Here is a 16,857-nt window from a genome sequence, read left to right on the forward strand (position 1 = left end):
GAGCCCCATGTTGGGGGTAGAGATTACTTAAAATCTACATGATATGTCATAGTACCACACCCCTTATGTCCCTTTTTTGTAGATGAAGAATGGAGTCTTAGAAAGCAGCTAATTTTATATGTGGAATTTAAGAAATGACACAGAGGATCGTGGGGAAGGGAGGGAAAAATCAAACAAGATGAAATCAAAGAGGGAGACAAACCATAAGAGATTCTTAACTGTAGGAAATAAACAGAGGGTTAATGGGGGGTAGGAGGCTAACTGGGTAATGGGCATTTAGGAGGGCACCTGATCTAAGGAGCACTGGGTATTATATAAGACTGATGAGCCTCTGAACTCTACCTCTGAAACTAGTAATACACTATACGTTAATTAATTGAATTGAAAATTAAAAAAAAAAAAAAGCAGTTAAGCTATAAAGGGACACCTGGCTGGCTTAGTTGGAAGAACAAGTAGCTTTTGATCTTGGGGTGATGAGTTCAGGACCCATGTTGGATATAGAGATTACTTAAAAATAAAATCTTTGGGTGCCTGGGTGGGTCAGTTGGTTAAGCAACTGCCTTTGGCACAGGTCATTGTCCTGGAGTCCTGGAATCAAGTCCCGCATCGGGCTCCCTGCTCAGTGGGGAGTCTGCTTCTCCCTCTGACCCTCTCCCCTCTCGTGCTCTCTCTCTCTCTCAAGTAAATAAATAAAATATTTTTAAAAAAAATTAGGGGCACCTGGGTGGCTCAGTGGGTTAAAGCCTCTGCCTTCAGCTCAGGTCATGATCCCAGGGTCCTGGGATCAAGCCCTGCATCTGGCTCGCTGCTCAGTGGGGAGCCTGCTTCCCCCCCTCTCTCTGCCTGCCTCTCTGCCTACTTGTGATCTCTGTCAAATAAATAAATAAAATCTTTAAAAATAAATAAATAAACATTTAAAAACAAAAATTAACTCTTTAAAAATTAAAAAAAGTTAGGGGGATTTGCAGTTTTTCAAATTTGCTTAACTCAAATTTACATACTATATAAAAGCACAATCCCATTATATCATCTTTTTGTAGATGAAAATGCGGTCTTAGAAAGCAATTAATGTTACAAAGTGGCACCTGGCTGGCTTAGTGGGAAGAGCGTGTGACTCTTGATCTCCCGGTGGTGAGTTTGAGCCCCACATTGGGTATAGAGATTACTAAAAAATAGTAATAAATTTTAAAAAAGAAAGTAATTAATCTACTCCTTTAAGGTCTCATGGTTGATGAATGATGGAGTGGACAGTAGACCCCGGTGTTTGGAAACCTAGATGCCCTTTCTCTCGAGGTAATTTCATTTTATTTATTTAATTAATTAATTAATTTTAAAAGATTTTATTTATTTATTTGACACAGTGAGGCACAGTGAGAGAGGGAACACAAGCACGGGGAGTGGGAGAGGGAGAAGCAGGCCTCTCGCCAAGCAGGGAGACCAATGCAGGGCTCGATCCCAGGATCCTGGGATCACGACCTGAGTAGAAGGCAGACACCTAATGACTAAGCCACCCAGTTGCCCCTATTTATTTAATTAATTAATTTATTTATTTATTTTTAAAGATTTTATTTATTTATTTGTCAGAAAGAGTGAGCACAGGCAGACAGAGTGGCAGGCAGAGGCAGAGGGAGAAGCAGGCTCCCCGCCAAGCAAGAAGCCCGATGTGGGACTCAATCCCAGGATGCTGGGATCATGACCTGAGCCGAAGGCAGCCGCTTAAACAACTGAGCCACCTAGGCGTCCCTGATTTATTTATTTTTATTAAAGATTTTATTTTATTTTTTTTAAGTGGGCTCCATGCCCAACGTGGGGATTGAACTAATGATCCTGAGATCAAGAGTCACGTGCTCCACGGACTCAGCCAACCAGGGTCCCCCAAGGTGGTTCCATCTTTGAGAACCTACTGATATTCCTTGCGCTAAGCCAGGGTTGAAATTCCACTCATCCATCCCAAAAGCTTTCTGCAATTTTGAATCTTAGGAGGAAATGTTAGGGAAATATGAATCCCCTTATTCCAGAAAAACCTTCTACGAATTGGAACACCTCTTCCCTCCTGCCCTGCTATAGCTACTCAGGGAGGGGCAGCCTGTATAGAGAGGCATGGATGCTTCTGGTACTTCCTCCTTCAGGACAGGGGCTGCCTACCACCTAGATAACTCAGAGGGGCAGTCAAGTGACGTCTTGAAATAGAAAGCCAGCCTCGAGTGACCCAGACAAAAGACAAGCATTTTACAGATTCCTCTCCTTCCATTTTTTTTTTGTTTGTTTTCAAATGATCCTTTATTAAAATATTTTCCTTTGCAGTTCTTAGCTAGAACTGCAGGTCCAGGGGCAGGCCGCCGGACCACTGCTGATGTCATCTATGATGTCACGAGGGTGGTGGCCATCTGCCTTGCGGCCCACACACTGTGCAGTCCCCAAGATCTCTTTAGTGGTTCCAGAGAGTGCTCAGCCTAAAGATTGGTGCCGCATTTATCAGGCAATGCTGACAATCTCATCAAAAGTGACGTTTCCACTGGACTTCATGTTTTTTCTGCTTTTTTCTGTCTTTTGGCAGTTCCTCGAGGGTTTTGATAATCAGGGTAAAGGCAGAAGGTATCACTTCAGTCTGAGCCTCTCTGAGTGGTCAGCCTCACGGTCAGCCTCAGACCCTTGAATCTCCAGTCACCGGTTGCCTTGGCGATGTCATCACCAGTGTCCTTTGGAGACAGACCCAGGGGGCTGATCTCCCAGGCTAGGGCAGACGTGTCACTAACTTCCCCACCTGTGCACCTCAGGGATACGACTTTGATCTCGTTGGGGTCCACCTTGGGCAGCATGGTGGAGGTGGCTGGTGTGGGATGAACCCGGACTCATGATGAGGGAAGACAGTTGCGTCTTCCCCTGCTCCCAGCCGAAAGTTCTTGCACATTTAATCCTGCCTTTGACGGGCCACTTGGCTCCCATGTGCACTCAGAGACATGTAAATGCACACATACTTTTGTACATATAAGTGTGTACACACATACGCTGATACAAGAGTCACAGATACGCACATACACTCACATTCTCACATGTGTACAAAAGCACGTGCATACCAGCCTCTGGGAGGGGGTGCCAGAGTGTGGGGGCAAACTTTACACCCAATCCCGCCCAGCCCTGATCCTGGAGGAGAGCCTCCTGGCCACGGAGGAGCGGGGAACATTTCCCCACGGTGAGACTTTCAGAGCCAGTCAGCGCTAATTACAAGGCACGGAGTAGGCTTATCCATCATCCCCGAGCGACAGGCTGGCCGCGCAGCCGCCTCCCGGCCCCTCCCCCAAGGCCCTCCCTTTCTCCTTGAGTGACCGCAGAATGGCTCCGCTGAGGACCAAGCCTGGTAGCCTCCGTCCTGGCCAAAATCATAAGTAGGGGTTATGCTAGCTCGGCTGCTGGCTTGTGCCTCTTCTCTCTGCACGCCGGGGGAGCTCCTGGGGCACTGCCCCCGGGGCACCTTCCATGCATTATCCCCTTCCAAACCCGTGGTACCACAGGCTCCCCACTGGGCTTCCTTTTCAGTATTTCGAGGAAACTTTGCAATAATCCTGCGACTTGGTACTGTTTCGCCAGGTTTGCAAATGCAGAAAAGGAGCCTGTGAAGAAATCACTTGCTCTGGGTCACCCAGCCGGGAAGGTCTGGAGATGGTCCTCAAACCAGAGTGGCCCACTAGCGTATCCCCGGGCCCCAGTGCTCCCTCCACTGCCACCCTGCCACCTCCCTGCACTGGCTTATTGCTGAGCATGTTCTCTTGAAGACCCCCTTCTCATCTTCTCATCCCCCTCCTAAATCAGCTAAAGAGCCAAAGGATCCCGTGGTTGGGAAACCAAACACCAGCTTCAAGGGCCAAGGATTAAGGGCTGAGTGGAAAATGCAAGGCAACTGAGCCAGCATCAGATGAGCAAGGACCACCGCAGGCCAGGCTGGTGTGGTCGCACTGGCGGGACTTGGCTGACTTCAAGACACAGCGTCCGAGCCAGACTGCCTGCCCTGGATCCCCAGTCCCCGGTTGTCTAACTCTGCTTCCAGGGGACTAAGTATACTGGGGGAGTCTCTGTGGCCAGAGCTGTGGGCCACCTTAGACAAATCTGTTTCCTGTTGAAATAATTTTGAAAGCCTCCTTGAAGGCAGAGACCATGTCTTTTTGTTATTATCCTCAGCTTTAAGCGTGGAGCCTGCCACTGCAGGACTCCGTACTGTATCTGCTCAGACTAGCACTCAGTACGTGTCAGTAACAACAAAGCACCACCAAACGCCTCTCCAAACCCTATCCACTTACTGAAATGCTAAGATTCTTCTGAGTCCAGGGCAAACCCCCACCCCTCCACGGTGTGCTCTGCTTTTCCCAGCCAGTGGCACCCTGCCCCCCACAAACAGCACTGAGCATACGTTGCCTTATGTAATTTGTCACACGTCCGCAAGTATTTGCCTCTTCACTCTAGCTACTAGGAAGCTCCTTGGGAACCTGACTCACACCGTCGTTCCCTGGCTCCATGTATACCTATAAATGTGTAGCAAATGCTTTTGATTCCAAGCGTGCAACACCCAAGAGTGCCTCGTTTGCTCATTCTGTAGAGCATGAGATTCTCAATCTCGGGGTCCTGAGTTCAAACCCCATGTCAGGTGGATGTAGAGCTCACTTGATTTAAAAAAAAAAAAAAAAAAAAGTTTTTTTTAAAAGAAAAACCTACAAAGTATACAATGTCCATATTTGGGTGAAGATTTTACTTTATAATGATGACACTGATGTTATTCTCAGATGACGTATCTCCCCGGGAAATCGCTAGAGGAGGGAATACCAAAGCACAGCTCCTGGCCCTGATTATCAGCCAGTGTTTTGCCTTACAAGTCATCTCTGAACCAGGGAGTTACACATTTGTATTTGGGTGGTCTTCCTTCCTTACTGCTGTCCACACCCCACCCCCGCTTTTGATCGCTGGGGTCAGGATTTAGGACTCCATGGATGGGCTGCTTCAGTCAGAACTGGGGGGCGGGGGCGGTGGTGGCTCTGCACCCGTTATAGAAGTGAGCCTCTGGAATCTGGAATTTTAGCTGTAGGATTAAGCACTGTGACAGCCCGGCAGATAGATTGTCTTTCTTTATCTAGTCAAAGGGCTACCGAGAAAGAATCTATACTCTGTTATTGTTCTGGGGAGGGAGTGGGGAGCCTTTCCCTTTCCCCCTAATTGATATGTCGTATCTATGGAATTCTCATCTCCAAACGCCTGAGGTGTGGAACCTAACAATTATTTACAGAAAAAGCAAAATTGGGGCACCTAGGGGGCTCAGTCAGTTAAAAATCTGCCTTCAGATCAGGTCATGGGGCGTGTGGGTGGCTTGGTTGGTTAAGCGACTGCCTTTGGCTCAGGTCATGATCCGGGAGTCCCAGAATCGGGTCCTGCATCGGACTTCCAGCTCCATGGGGAGTCTGCTTGTCCCTCTGACTTTCTCCCTGCTCGTGCTCTCTCTCACTCTCTCTCTCTTTCTCAAATAAATAAAGAAAATCTTTAAAAAAAATTTTTTTTAAAAGATCAGGTCATGATCCCAGGACCCTGGGATGGAGCCTCGCATGGAACTCTGTGCTCAGCGGAGAGCCTGCCTCTCCCTCTCCCTCTGCCAGCTACTCCCCCTTTAGTGTGTTCTCTTTCTGTGAGTCAAATAAATAATCTTTAAAAATCTTTATTTTTAAAAAAATGCAAATAAACCATGAAGCTCGCCCCATGGGTATTAAAAGAAAGGAGAGAACTAGTTTCTTTTTTTTTTTTTTTAAAGATTGTATTTATTTATATGACAGCGAGAGAGAGAGACGGTGAGAAGGGGAACACAAACAGGGGGAGTGGGAGAGGGAGAAGCAGGCTTCCCATCGAGCAGGGAGCCTGATGCAGGGCTCCATCCCAGGACCCTGGGATCATGACCTAAGCCGAAGGCAGACGCTTAACGACTGAGCCACCCAGGCGCCCCAAGAGAACTAGTTACTGATACAAACTAGTTTTGCATTCTTCCAGCATTGTTTACACTAGCCAAGAGGTGGAAGTAACGTGAATGTCCACTGGATGAAGAGTGTGTGGGTAAAGAACCCGTGGTGTCTACATCCAATGGAATATTGCTCAGCCTTCACAGAAGCACAGAAGCTAGAATGCTGGTTGCCTGGGTGGTAGGAGGTAGCAAGAGGGGGTTCTTGTTCAGTGGACGTAGAGTTTCAGTTTTGCAAGATAAAAGGTTTTAGAGATCTGTTGCACGAGAGTGTGCATATATTAACACTCCTGATCTGTACATTAAACATGGGTTAATTGCATGTTATATGTTTTACCATAATAATAATAAACCACCATTCCTGGGTCACATCTTTGTCCCAGGGATTATTACTACTATCGAGAGATAAATAGGTAAAGAAAGGGCACCTGGGTGGCTCAGTCATTAAGTGCTGCCTTCAGCTCGGGTCATGATCTCTGGGTTCTGGGATCGAGCCCCACGTCGGGCTACCTGCTCGGCAGGAAGCCTGTTTCTCCCTTTCCTGCTTCCCCTGCTTTTATTCCCTCTTTGCCTGTCTCTCTGTCAAGTAAATAAATAAAATCTTAAAAAAAAAAAAAAAGAATAGGTAAAGAAAACATCTCACACACACACACACACACACACACACACACACACACACACACTGGAGTACTAGCCAACCTTAAAAAAAAGAAGGGAATTCTGCAAGAGGCAATACCATGGATGGGCCTCAAGGACATTCCGCTGAGTGAAACAAACCAGACACAGAGAGACAAGTACTGCATGATTCCACTTCTCTGAGGTATCTAAAATAGTCAGGCTCTTAGAATCCAGGAGTGGAACGGTGGCAAATGAGGAATTACTGATCAACTGGCATGAAGTGCCAGTTGAACAAGATGAGGAAGTTCTGGAGATCGGCTGTAAGACATTGGGTCTGCAGTCAACAATACTGTGTCGTCCGCGTGTAAATTCGTGAAGAGAACAGATCTCATGGTAAGAGTTCTTAGCACAGTGAAATAAAATAAAAATAAAAATCTGGCAGTGAGCCAACAGTTTATCTAGCCAAAGCTAGGCGTTCTGATTTGTGCTCCAGAGAAAGTTTTATTCTGTCTGGGGAGCTATAACAAAGGAAAATGAAGGCTTAGTCTTTGCTGTTTGGGAAGCTTTTGGTCTGGTGGGGAATCAGACATAAAACAACCATAACCTGGGGCACCGGGGTGGCTAAGTTGGTTGAACATCTGACTTGGGCTCCGGTCATGATCTCAGGATCTTGGGATCAGCCCTGCCTCTGGCTCCTTGCTCAGTGGGGAGACTGTGTCTCCCTCTCCTCTGCCCCTCACCTTCTGCTCGTGCTCTCTCTTCAATAAATAAATAAAATCTCTTTTTTAAAAAAATATTTCATCTACTTTATTTGTCAAAGAGAGAGAGAGAGAAAGAGAGAGAGAGAGACAGCACAAACGGGGAAGAAGCAGGTAGAGGGAGAAGCAGGCTCCCCGCTGAGCAAGGACCACCCCCCTGACTAGAGAGTCCATACCAGGAACTCAGGATCCTGACCCCAGTTGAAGGCAGATGCCACACTGACTGAGACACCCAGGGAACCCGAAATAAATAAAATCTTTTTTTTTTTTTTTTAAGATTATTTATTTATTTATTTGACAGAGCTCACAAGTAGGCAGAGAGGCAGGCAGAGAGAGAGGAGGAAGCAGGCTCCCTGCTGAGCAGAAAGCCTGATTTCGGGGGCTTGATCCCAGGACCATGAGATCATGACCTGAGCTAAAGGCAGAGTCTTTAACCCACTGAGCCACCCAGGTGCCCCTAAAGAAATAAAATCTTAAAACAAAACACATAACTGCACAAGGCAGAAGTTGCAGCTAAAAAGGCAGGTAGAGATAAGTTTGGAAGACCATGAATGCTGTGCTAAAACTTTGTACTACACCCTATTTATTTATTTATTTATTTGAGAGAGCGCACACGAGCCCAGGGTGGGGGTTAACGGGGGGAGAAACAGAGGGAGAGGGAGAGAAAGTCTTAAGCAGACTCCATGCTGGGCTGGACTCAGGGGCTGGATCTCATGACCCTGAGATCAGGACCTGAGCCCAAACCAAGAATTGGAAGCTTAACTGACTGGACCACCTAGGTGTTCCAGGACTACATGCTTTTTAAGAAGGTCTAACCTAGAGGTGCCTGGCTGGCTCAGTAGGTTAAGCAGCCAACTTTTTTTTTTTTTTTTTTTAATTTATTTGATAGACAGAGATCACAAGTAGGCAGAGAGAGAGGAGGAACCAGGCTCCTGGCCAAGCAGGGAGCCCAATGCGGGGCTCAATCCCAGGACCTGGGATCATGACCCAAGCTGAAGGCAGAGGCTTTGACCCACTGAGCCACCCAGGCGCCCCAGCATCCAACTCTTCATTTCAGCTCAGGTCATGATCTCAGGGTCCTGGGATCAAGCCCTGGGTGGGGTTCCCTGCTCAGCGTGGAGTCTGCTTGAGATTCTCTCTCTTTCTCCCTCTGCCCCCCAACCCCCACTTGTACTCACTCTCTCTCTCTCTCAAATAAATAAATAAAATTTTTTCAAAAATTTAAAAATAGGCAAGTGGAGTCCAGAGGGTTCATTATCCCCTTGAGATGTACACCAAAACACAAAATGACAAAAAACACAGACTTTTCTGGAAAAAGTTACCCATAACTTCCATCACCTTCTTAAAAAGGGGTCCATGACCCAGTAAAGGTTAGGAAGCACCTTGGAGACATCACAATTTGGGGCAGATGAAGGATCTGAAGTTTGTGTTATGGGTTCACCCTCTGATCAAGCTGGTTGACGGGTGGGTGTGGTTAGGGGAGAGTTTTCAGAGGCTGATACAAACCCCCAAGAGGGATATTTATCTGAGAGGGAAATGGAGAAAACAGGACTGTCTAAGAAGTAGCACGCACAGGATTTAGGGCAACTGGATGAAAATGGCAAAGGAAAAGAGAGGTAAAGTTTAGAATTACAACGGGAACCCTCAGGAAGAAGATAGAAACAGTGACTGACTTTTAAATGACACAATTTTTTTTTATTTACTTATTTTTATTTTTTAAAAGATTTTATTTATTTATTTGTCAGAGAGAGAGCGAGAGCACAAGAAGGCAGAGTGGCAGGCAAAGGAGACAGAGAGAGAAGGAGGCTCCCCATTGAGCAAGGAGCCTAATGCGGGACTCGATTCCAGGACACTGGGATCATGACCTGAGCCAAAGGCACCCACTCAATGGACTGAGCCACCCAGGTGTCCTTACTTATTTTTATTTTTAAGGTATAGTTGACACACCATCTGCATGATTTCTTTTAAACTGCCTTAGAGACAGAAGGAATATTTTCACAAATGCAGCCCAGGGTGCCTTCCAAACCACAAGCTACTAGGCAGTTGGCCAGAATTTCATTTTAGCCTATGGTGTGTTTTGATAGGAGAGCCAGATACACTAGTCTCATCCTCCATATCATGTGATTCACATCCAGAAATTCTGTAAGATCCTAATGGCTTGGCAAAAGCCCTAGAGTTCCCTGTTTACCTATAGGAACATGGTGCTTCAGTGGGTGACCTCTGAGCCTCCTCCACCTTTGTAAAAACAGTCGAAGGTTCTCCTCTGGTTCTGTAGAGTCAAGCCATGGGCACAGGTCATTCCAGTCTCTACAGCGATAAGGGAAGGTGAAGAAGATTCCAAGGTTTTCAGCTGGAACCATTGAGTTATGATTTTAATGGTGAAACAGAACGTAGGGAGAGAGGCAGGTCTGTGGGAAAGGTGAGGGTATGATAATCAAACTGGGTTTGGGCAAAATGAATCCAAAGTATCTTGGATGACACATTTTTTTTTAAAAAGACTTATTTATTTCAGGCGGAGGGGGAAGAGGCGCAAAGGAAGAGACAGAATCTCAAGCAGACTCCCCACTGAGTGTGGAGCCTAACTTGGGGCTCGATCCCATAACCCCAAGATCATGACCTCAGCTGAAATCGAGTTGGACGCCCAACCAACTGAACTGCCCAGGCACCCCCAAGGTATCTCTGAGACATTTTATCATCTGGGAATCTTCTGATTATGGGTGACAGGATCCTGAAACCTACGTGAATAGAAGAGGGACTGTGTCGGCTTATGGAACTAAACACTCAAGAGGTCCTTCTGCAGGCGCGGCTGTATCAGGTTCTCAAATGATGTCATCAGGCATCTGTCTTTCCCCATCTCTTGCCTTCTTTTTCTCTACTATGTTTTCTTTTTTTTCTCAAGATTTTATTTATTTATTTGACACAGAAAGAAAGAGATCACAAGTAGGCAGAGATTCAGGCAGAGAGAGAGGGGGAAACTGGCTCCCCTCCAAACAAAGAGCCCGAAGCAGGGCTCGATCCCAGGACCCTGAGATCATGACCTGAGCCAAAGGCAGAGGCTTAACCCACTGAGCCACTCAGGTGCCCCTATTATGTTTTCATTTTAGGCAGATTCTCCTCCACAGTGTAATAGTTATGACCACCAGCAGTTTTAAGTTTACCTGCTACCCGCGTAACCCCGGCCATGCCACTGTCCCAAAGGTTCCAGCCAACATCTCTGGCCTGCTGCTGATGGACTCTGACTGGATACCCATCCTTGAATCAATTACTGTCATTTAAGTTGGCTGGGTTGGCTGTGGTTGACAGTCTCTAAGCTCGCCCTTTGGTGATAGTACTTCCTAGAATTTGTACCTTTGTGTAATCCCTCCTCTGAAGTAACAGACTTCTAGCTAACAGTATATGGCAATGTTGAGAGGTTGTCCCTTTTTTAAAGTTTATTTTATTTATTTATTTTAAGTCATCACTACACCCAATCCAATGTGGGGCTTGAACTCACTGCCCTGAGATCAAGAGTTGCACGCTCCTCTGACTAAGCCAGCCAGGCTCCCCGAGGAGTTGTCACTCCTATGACTAGCTGACAAAAGATTGTGATTTCCCTCTCGTTAACAGACTCTCTCTCTTGCTGGCGTCAAGGATGCCGGCTGCCATGTTGGACACAGAGACATTCCTAGGAACTTGAGGGTAGCCTCCAGCCAACAGCCACTGAAGAAATGAGCCCCTCAAGGAATGGAATCCTACCAACCACTGTGAAAGAGCGCTTGGAAGCAATTCTTCCACCCACGGAGCCTTCAGAAGAAACCCAGCCATGGGGGACACTTCTACTGCAGCTTCATGAGACATCATGATCAGAGGACCCAACTAAGCTGTGCTCAGATTCTTGACCCACAGAAACTGTGAGAAAGTAAAGGAATGTTGTCCTAAGCTATTACGTTTGGGGCTAAATGGTTACACAGTGACAAACAGTAACACCTGGGTTGTGTGATTGCCCCTGGAGGGGTAGTTGAGGTCAGCCTCGGGTGGATCATGGGCATGGAAAGTAGAGAACAGGTGTTTCCACAAAGGAAAGCTAAGATGTAGTTACCAGAAGGGAAATGAAGTCTGTGTAGGCAAAAGCATGGATGTCTACCTCTCGCAAATGTTTGGGCATGTAGAGAAGCAGCGAGAAACATACCTGGACACGGAGATTTGACCGTGATTCATGCATTGGTGATTGTTGAAATTGTAAGAATGGATGTAGTTGTCCCCAAAGAGAGGAGGGTCAAGGGCAGATCTCGGGAGCTGCAACCGTGAAGGGGCAGACGCAAGGAGAGCAAAGAGGATAATGTGAGAAGAGAGGGGGCGCCTGGGTGGCTCAGTCGTTGGGCGTCTGCCTTTGGCTCAGGTCATGATCCCGGGGCCCTGGGATGGAGCCCCATATCGGGATCCCTGCTCAGCGGGAAGCCTGCTTCTCCCTCCCCCACTCCCCTGCTTGTGTTACTCCTCTCGCTGTGTCTCTCTCTGTCAAATAAATAAATTAAAGCTTTAAAAAAAAGTGAGGTGAGAGGTAGAGGAAGACATGTTTGACGCTGGACATTGTCACTTTGGTCAGTAAGACATGCCTCTGAGGAGGCACTGAAGTTGACTTCTGTTAAAAATCTGGGCCTTGGGGCGCCTGGGTGGCTCAGTGCGTTAAGCCTCTGCCTTTGGCTCAGGTCATGGTCTCAGGGTCCTGGGATCGAGCCCCACATCAGGCTCTGCTCAGCAGGGAGCCTGCTTCCCCCTCTCTCTCTGCCTGCCTCTCTGACTACTTGTGATCTCTCTCTGTCAATTAAATAAATAAAAATCTTTAAAAAAAAAAGAAAAGAAAAGAAAAGAAATCTGGGCCTTCAGTTCAGAGGTTGTACATTGGGAAGACATCCACATAGATGGCTTAGCCTTAGTGACTACTGAGGCGTCTAGTGGGGCTCAGCTGGTTAAGCGGCAGACTCTTGATTCTGGTTAGGTCATGATCTTAGCGTGGTGAGATCCAGCCTCACATCCCGCTCTGAGCTGGGCATGGAGCCTGCTTGAGATTCTCTCTCGCCCTCTGGCTCTGCTTCCCCCCCCCAGCTTGTGCTCTCTCTCTGACTGTTGAAATCGGGCATGTGTATGATTTTGTTGAGTGACAGAGTATGGAGGGAGAAGAGGGCTGGACAAATCCTTGCAGACTGTGTGTATGTAGGGCGCCGGGGAAGGAAGAGCACACATGAAGGGACAGGCGATGGGATAGTTGGAGAAGTACGAGGCAACCCAAGAGAGACCAGTCTTCCAGAAGCCGCAAGCATTTCTGACATAGTCCGGAGAGTCAAAAGCTTGAGAGAGATTGTGTGTGATGGGGGTTGAGAGAGGCATGGAATTGGTAAGGAGGAGGTCAAAAGCTGACTGGCACAGTGAGGAGTTTCCAGGAAGGTGTGGGAGACCTGCACACCTGTGTACGCTGAGGACAAAAGTCTGGGCTATGTCCCTGCACTACCCCCCTTCTTGGCTGCCTTTCTTGAGTTCCATTATGGCTTGTTGAGACACCGGGGTCCAAAATGGCCTACGAATGAGGTGTTGGCAAACTTTTGTTACACAGAGCTGGTTATTCTAGATTTTGCTGGCCGTGTGGTCTCTGTCACAACCACTGAGCTCTGCTGCTATAATGTGAAAGCCTCCAGAGACTGTCTGTAACCAAATGGGCTCTGCCGGGTTCTGATGAACTTTATTCACAAACAGGCAGAGGGCAGGATTTGGCCCGTGGGCTGGAGTTTGCCGACCCTCGCTCTAGGCTCGCGGAAAGGGATTGGAGGTACAACACATGGGACAACTGATGAAGCAAGAATAGGGTTAAGAGGGGCACCTGGGTGGCTCAGTGGGTTAAAGCCTCTGCCTTCGGCTCAGGTCATGATCTCAGGGTCCTGGGATCAAGCCCCGCATCGGGCTCTCTGCTCTGTGGGGAGCCTGCTTCCTCCTCTCTCTCTGTCTGCCTCTCTGCCTACTTGTGATCTCTCTGTGTCAAATAAATAAAATCTTTTAAAAAAAAAAAAAAAGAATAGGGTTAAGACCTCAGGGAAATGGGTTTGCCTCATAAAGAAAGTTCTTACATTTCTTTGGGCACCTGTTACGGTCTGACTTCCTCTTTGCGTGTCTGCCTGGTACCCCTCAAAGGGGAGTACCTGAGGCCAGGAATGTGTCCTAGCAATGATTCCAGAGTCTTCCACACAGGAAGCACTCAGACACATAAGTAGTGGAGAGAAGCAGGATGGTAGAAAGGCAGAGGCCCCTTATCCTGAAAGGAGGGGAAACTGAAGAGGTTCCCACAGAAAGGCCTGTATCATTCCAGTGAATTAGGAGCCACTGATCTCTTCCCCAACATTTCTAATTCAGTCCTTCCAAGAGGTGGAGGATTGGGACAGATGGTCTCCCCGTCTCACAGTTGCAGAATTCCATGTGGTACACCCTGGGTAGGTCTCTGGGGGTTAGGGAGGACAACCCTAGGGGCACACCTAGAATGGTCCCAGACTTGCTGTGGGGACAGTGGGGAAGGGAGGCCACTACAAAGCCATGGGACATTCTGGAACTCCCAGAGGAGGAGGGAAGAATGTGGAGGTGGGGTGGGGTGGCTAGGAGCCAAAGAGTTCCTGGATCCTTTTTTTTTTTTTTAACACTCTTATAACAAGTTGGACCGTGTCTGGCTGTTCCTGGCTTCCTTTTCAACTCTTTCCTGAGGACGGATGGTCCAAGCAGGGATTTGGAAAGTGGTAAATGAGGCTTTCTCCAGGCAGTCCATTCCTGGGCAGAGGAAATCCAGAGACTGAATGAAGACTGAGCCGAGAGGAACAGAGGACAGTTTCTCCCCTGATGGGGACCTGGTGTCCACTCTGTCCTAGCAAGAATGCTTGTAGAACATAAATAAGGGGCCTGCAGACCACAGTGGGAGCAGCAGAGAGTTGAGGGTGGGGTAGTTGGAGGAAGAGACAGGAGGTGTCTCTTGGTGGGGAAAAGAAGAAGAGCACCTTCAAGAAAAACAGTATCTTTGGAGCTGAGTAGAGGCCAAAGGCAAGTGTCTAAGCCCTCCGTGATCCGTCCCAGCACGCCTTTCCACCCTTCCTGTTCCCCTTCACCCATCCTAGGTCCTCACTGAATTTCCCAGCCACCCCGAACACTCCTCCTTTCTCTCATCTTCTTGTCTCTACATCTTTTCTGTTCTTTGAGTCTGCGATGCTACGATGCTACTTCCTCCAGGGAGCCTTCTGAGATTTCATTCTCCATGGGAGGCCGTCTTCCTCTGAACTCCTTCTCTGTCTGTTCCCCAAGGAAGCCATTTAGCCATTTTCACCTGGAAGTACAGGAGTATCGGGGACAGAAGCCATTCCCCAGGCAACTGTGTCTTCTGTTTGCCTGTGGCACGTTACCCAGGCAGAAGCAGAGGCCCTCTGGCGTGGGAAGTGGATAAAGACAAAGCGGATTAATCGCTCTCTACTAGCTCCCTGCCGTGGGTTCGTTCTCTGCTGGGTTAGGGCTCGGAGCGCCAATCTGAGCCTGTGACACCCTGCACCCCTCCTCCTCCAGAAGCCCAGCCCTTCTTTCATTCTGCTTCCTGGTCAGCCCAAGGATGACTTTCTCTCACTCTCCTGCCCCACAGCTTTCTCTCCTCATGGTAGAAGACGGCACCATGGAGTCACTCAGTCGCACTGGTTGAGGGAGCGGGACCTGGTGGCTACCTATGTTCTTGTAAACCCGGCATACCCAGGAGCCAGTCTGGCCCTTCCATGCAGCTGGCTATCCCTTGATATCAGCCATACATTCGTCCTGGGTCAGAGTACATTTAATGAGTGAACTTAATGATGTACGTGGGTGGGGTGGGGGTATGGGGTGTGTGTGTGGAGGGGCCCTGCAGAAGCCCAAAGGCATGTACTAAATGTACGGATGTGTGTTAGTTTGTAAGCAAAATAACCTGCGGCTTGCCCTTGGGCCAGGGACATCTACAACCATCACCCCATCCATATCTTGGTTTCTATCCCTGAAAAAACAAGACAGTAGGGCCATCCTGCAAATTCCCTGCTAGCCCCAACCTTCCCTGTTATGGTGGGTACACACCATATCTCATCTCCCTTGTCAGGAAGAGATTAACATAAGGAAAGGACTCCTGAGGGAGGTCCCTGGGATTTGAACCTCAGTTCCTGGACATTGATGGCCTTGGTGATCTGTGATTTGAATCTAGAGGATTTTGTACCTGAGGATGAAAAGAAAGAATCCCTCTGCCAAACCACCCCCCACCCAACAAGAATCATGGAATGTTCCTTACCAGCAGGACCACAAGGATTCTAGGCCTATGCTGTCCAATATGATAGCCAGTGGGCTACAATGTGGCTATTTAGAAGTAATTGCAGGGTTGCCTGGCTGGCTCAGTCAGCAGAGTAGGCCACTCTAGGTCTCAGGGTTAGTTGTAAGTTCGAACCCCACATTGGGTGTGGAGATTACTTTAAGAAAATCTTAAAATAAAATTACAATTAAATGAAGTTAAACAGCTAGTTTCTCAGTCACCTTGGCCACATTTCAAGAACTCAGTAGCCACGTGTGGCTAGTGGATACCATATCAGGTGATACAGATATAGAACATTTCCATCTTCACACAGAAACTCCTATAGGACCATGCTCTGCCAGACCAATTTATTGCCAATGAGGAAACTGAGACCCAGCGAGCAAACAGGACATCCGCAAGCATGTTATGGGTACATGTGGGCCTAGAACAAAGGTTTCCCACTGCCAGGTCTGACCCATACCCTACTCCCTGCTGCCTCCTCCCCCTATGCCTCTCTGGGCTCCCCCAACTCAGAGCCCCTAGTGGGCCTTGCACGTGGGCCAGGCCGGGCTGGTCCCAGGGGATGTTTGTGACTGAACAGAGCTCCAGATGCTGCACATTCCTGGTAGGGTCAGACCTGCCCCGCGGCACTCGGGGAATTAGCTTTTCCGAAGAGCCTCAGATCTCTCCGGAGCTGCCCTCTCTTCCTGCCCAGCCCAGGGGGCTGCCGGGTTCGGGAGGACTCAGGAGCTCTCTGCTCTCCCTCCCAGGCGAGGCGGAAAGCTGAACGGATTCCCTGTTGGAGAGGTACTTCAGCTCCAGGAGAGGCTGCAAGGGGAAATCTCACCCCTACATCGAACAAGGTCTCCAAGTCCAGCACAAGGGGCATCTGGGAACAGGGTTTCTGCCACCCCAGCCTTGGGGCCGCATTTGGCGGGAAGCAGACCTGCCTCCACCTGCAACCCCGTGGGTGGGGGGTGGTGGTGGTGGTGGTGATGGAAAGAGCGGGCCGAGGGGCGTCGAGGGGCGGGGGCAGGGGGTGAGAGGCCAGGGGAGGGGGCGCCCGGGAGCGCCCTGACCCCGCCGGCTGTTGGGAGGCGGAGGGGATGGGGGTTGGGGGAGAAGAGGGGAGCCTGGCAGCCAATGGGAGGGAGGATCTCGTTTCAAAAGGGTTAACCCACAGCCAATGGGAG

The 16,857-nt window shown here is 48.6% G+C and overlaps 1 pseudogene; it reads right to left on the reverse strand.

Annotated features, from left to right (window-relative positions):
• Positions 1–2,307: 2,307 nt before the first annotated feature.
• On the reverse strand, positions 2,308–2,855 carry LOC116599954 (annotated as a pseudogene).
• Between the last annotated feature and the right edge of the window lie 14,002 nt (positions 2,856–16,857).

The sequence above is a fragment of the Mustela erminea genome, chromosome 9, assembly GCF_009829155.1.
Source record: "Mustela erminea isolate mMusErm1 chromosome 9, mMusErm1.Pri, whole genome shotgun sequence".
NCBI lineage: Eukaryota > Metazoa > Chordata > Mammalia > Carnivora > Mustelidae > Mustela > Mustela erminea.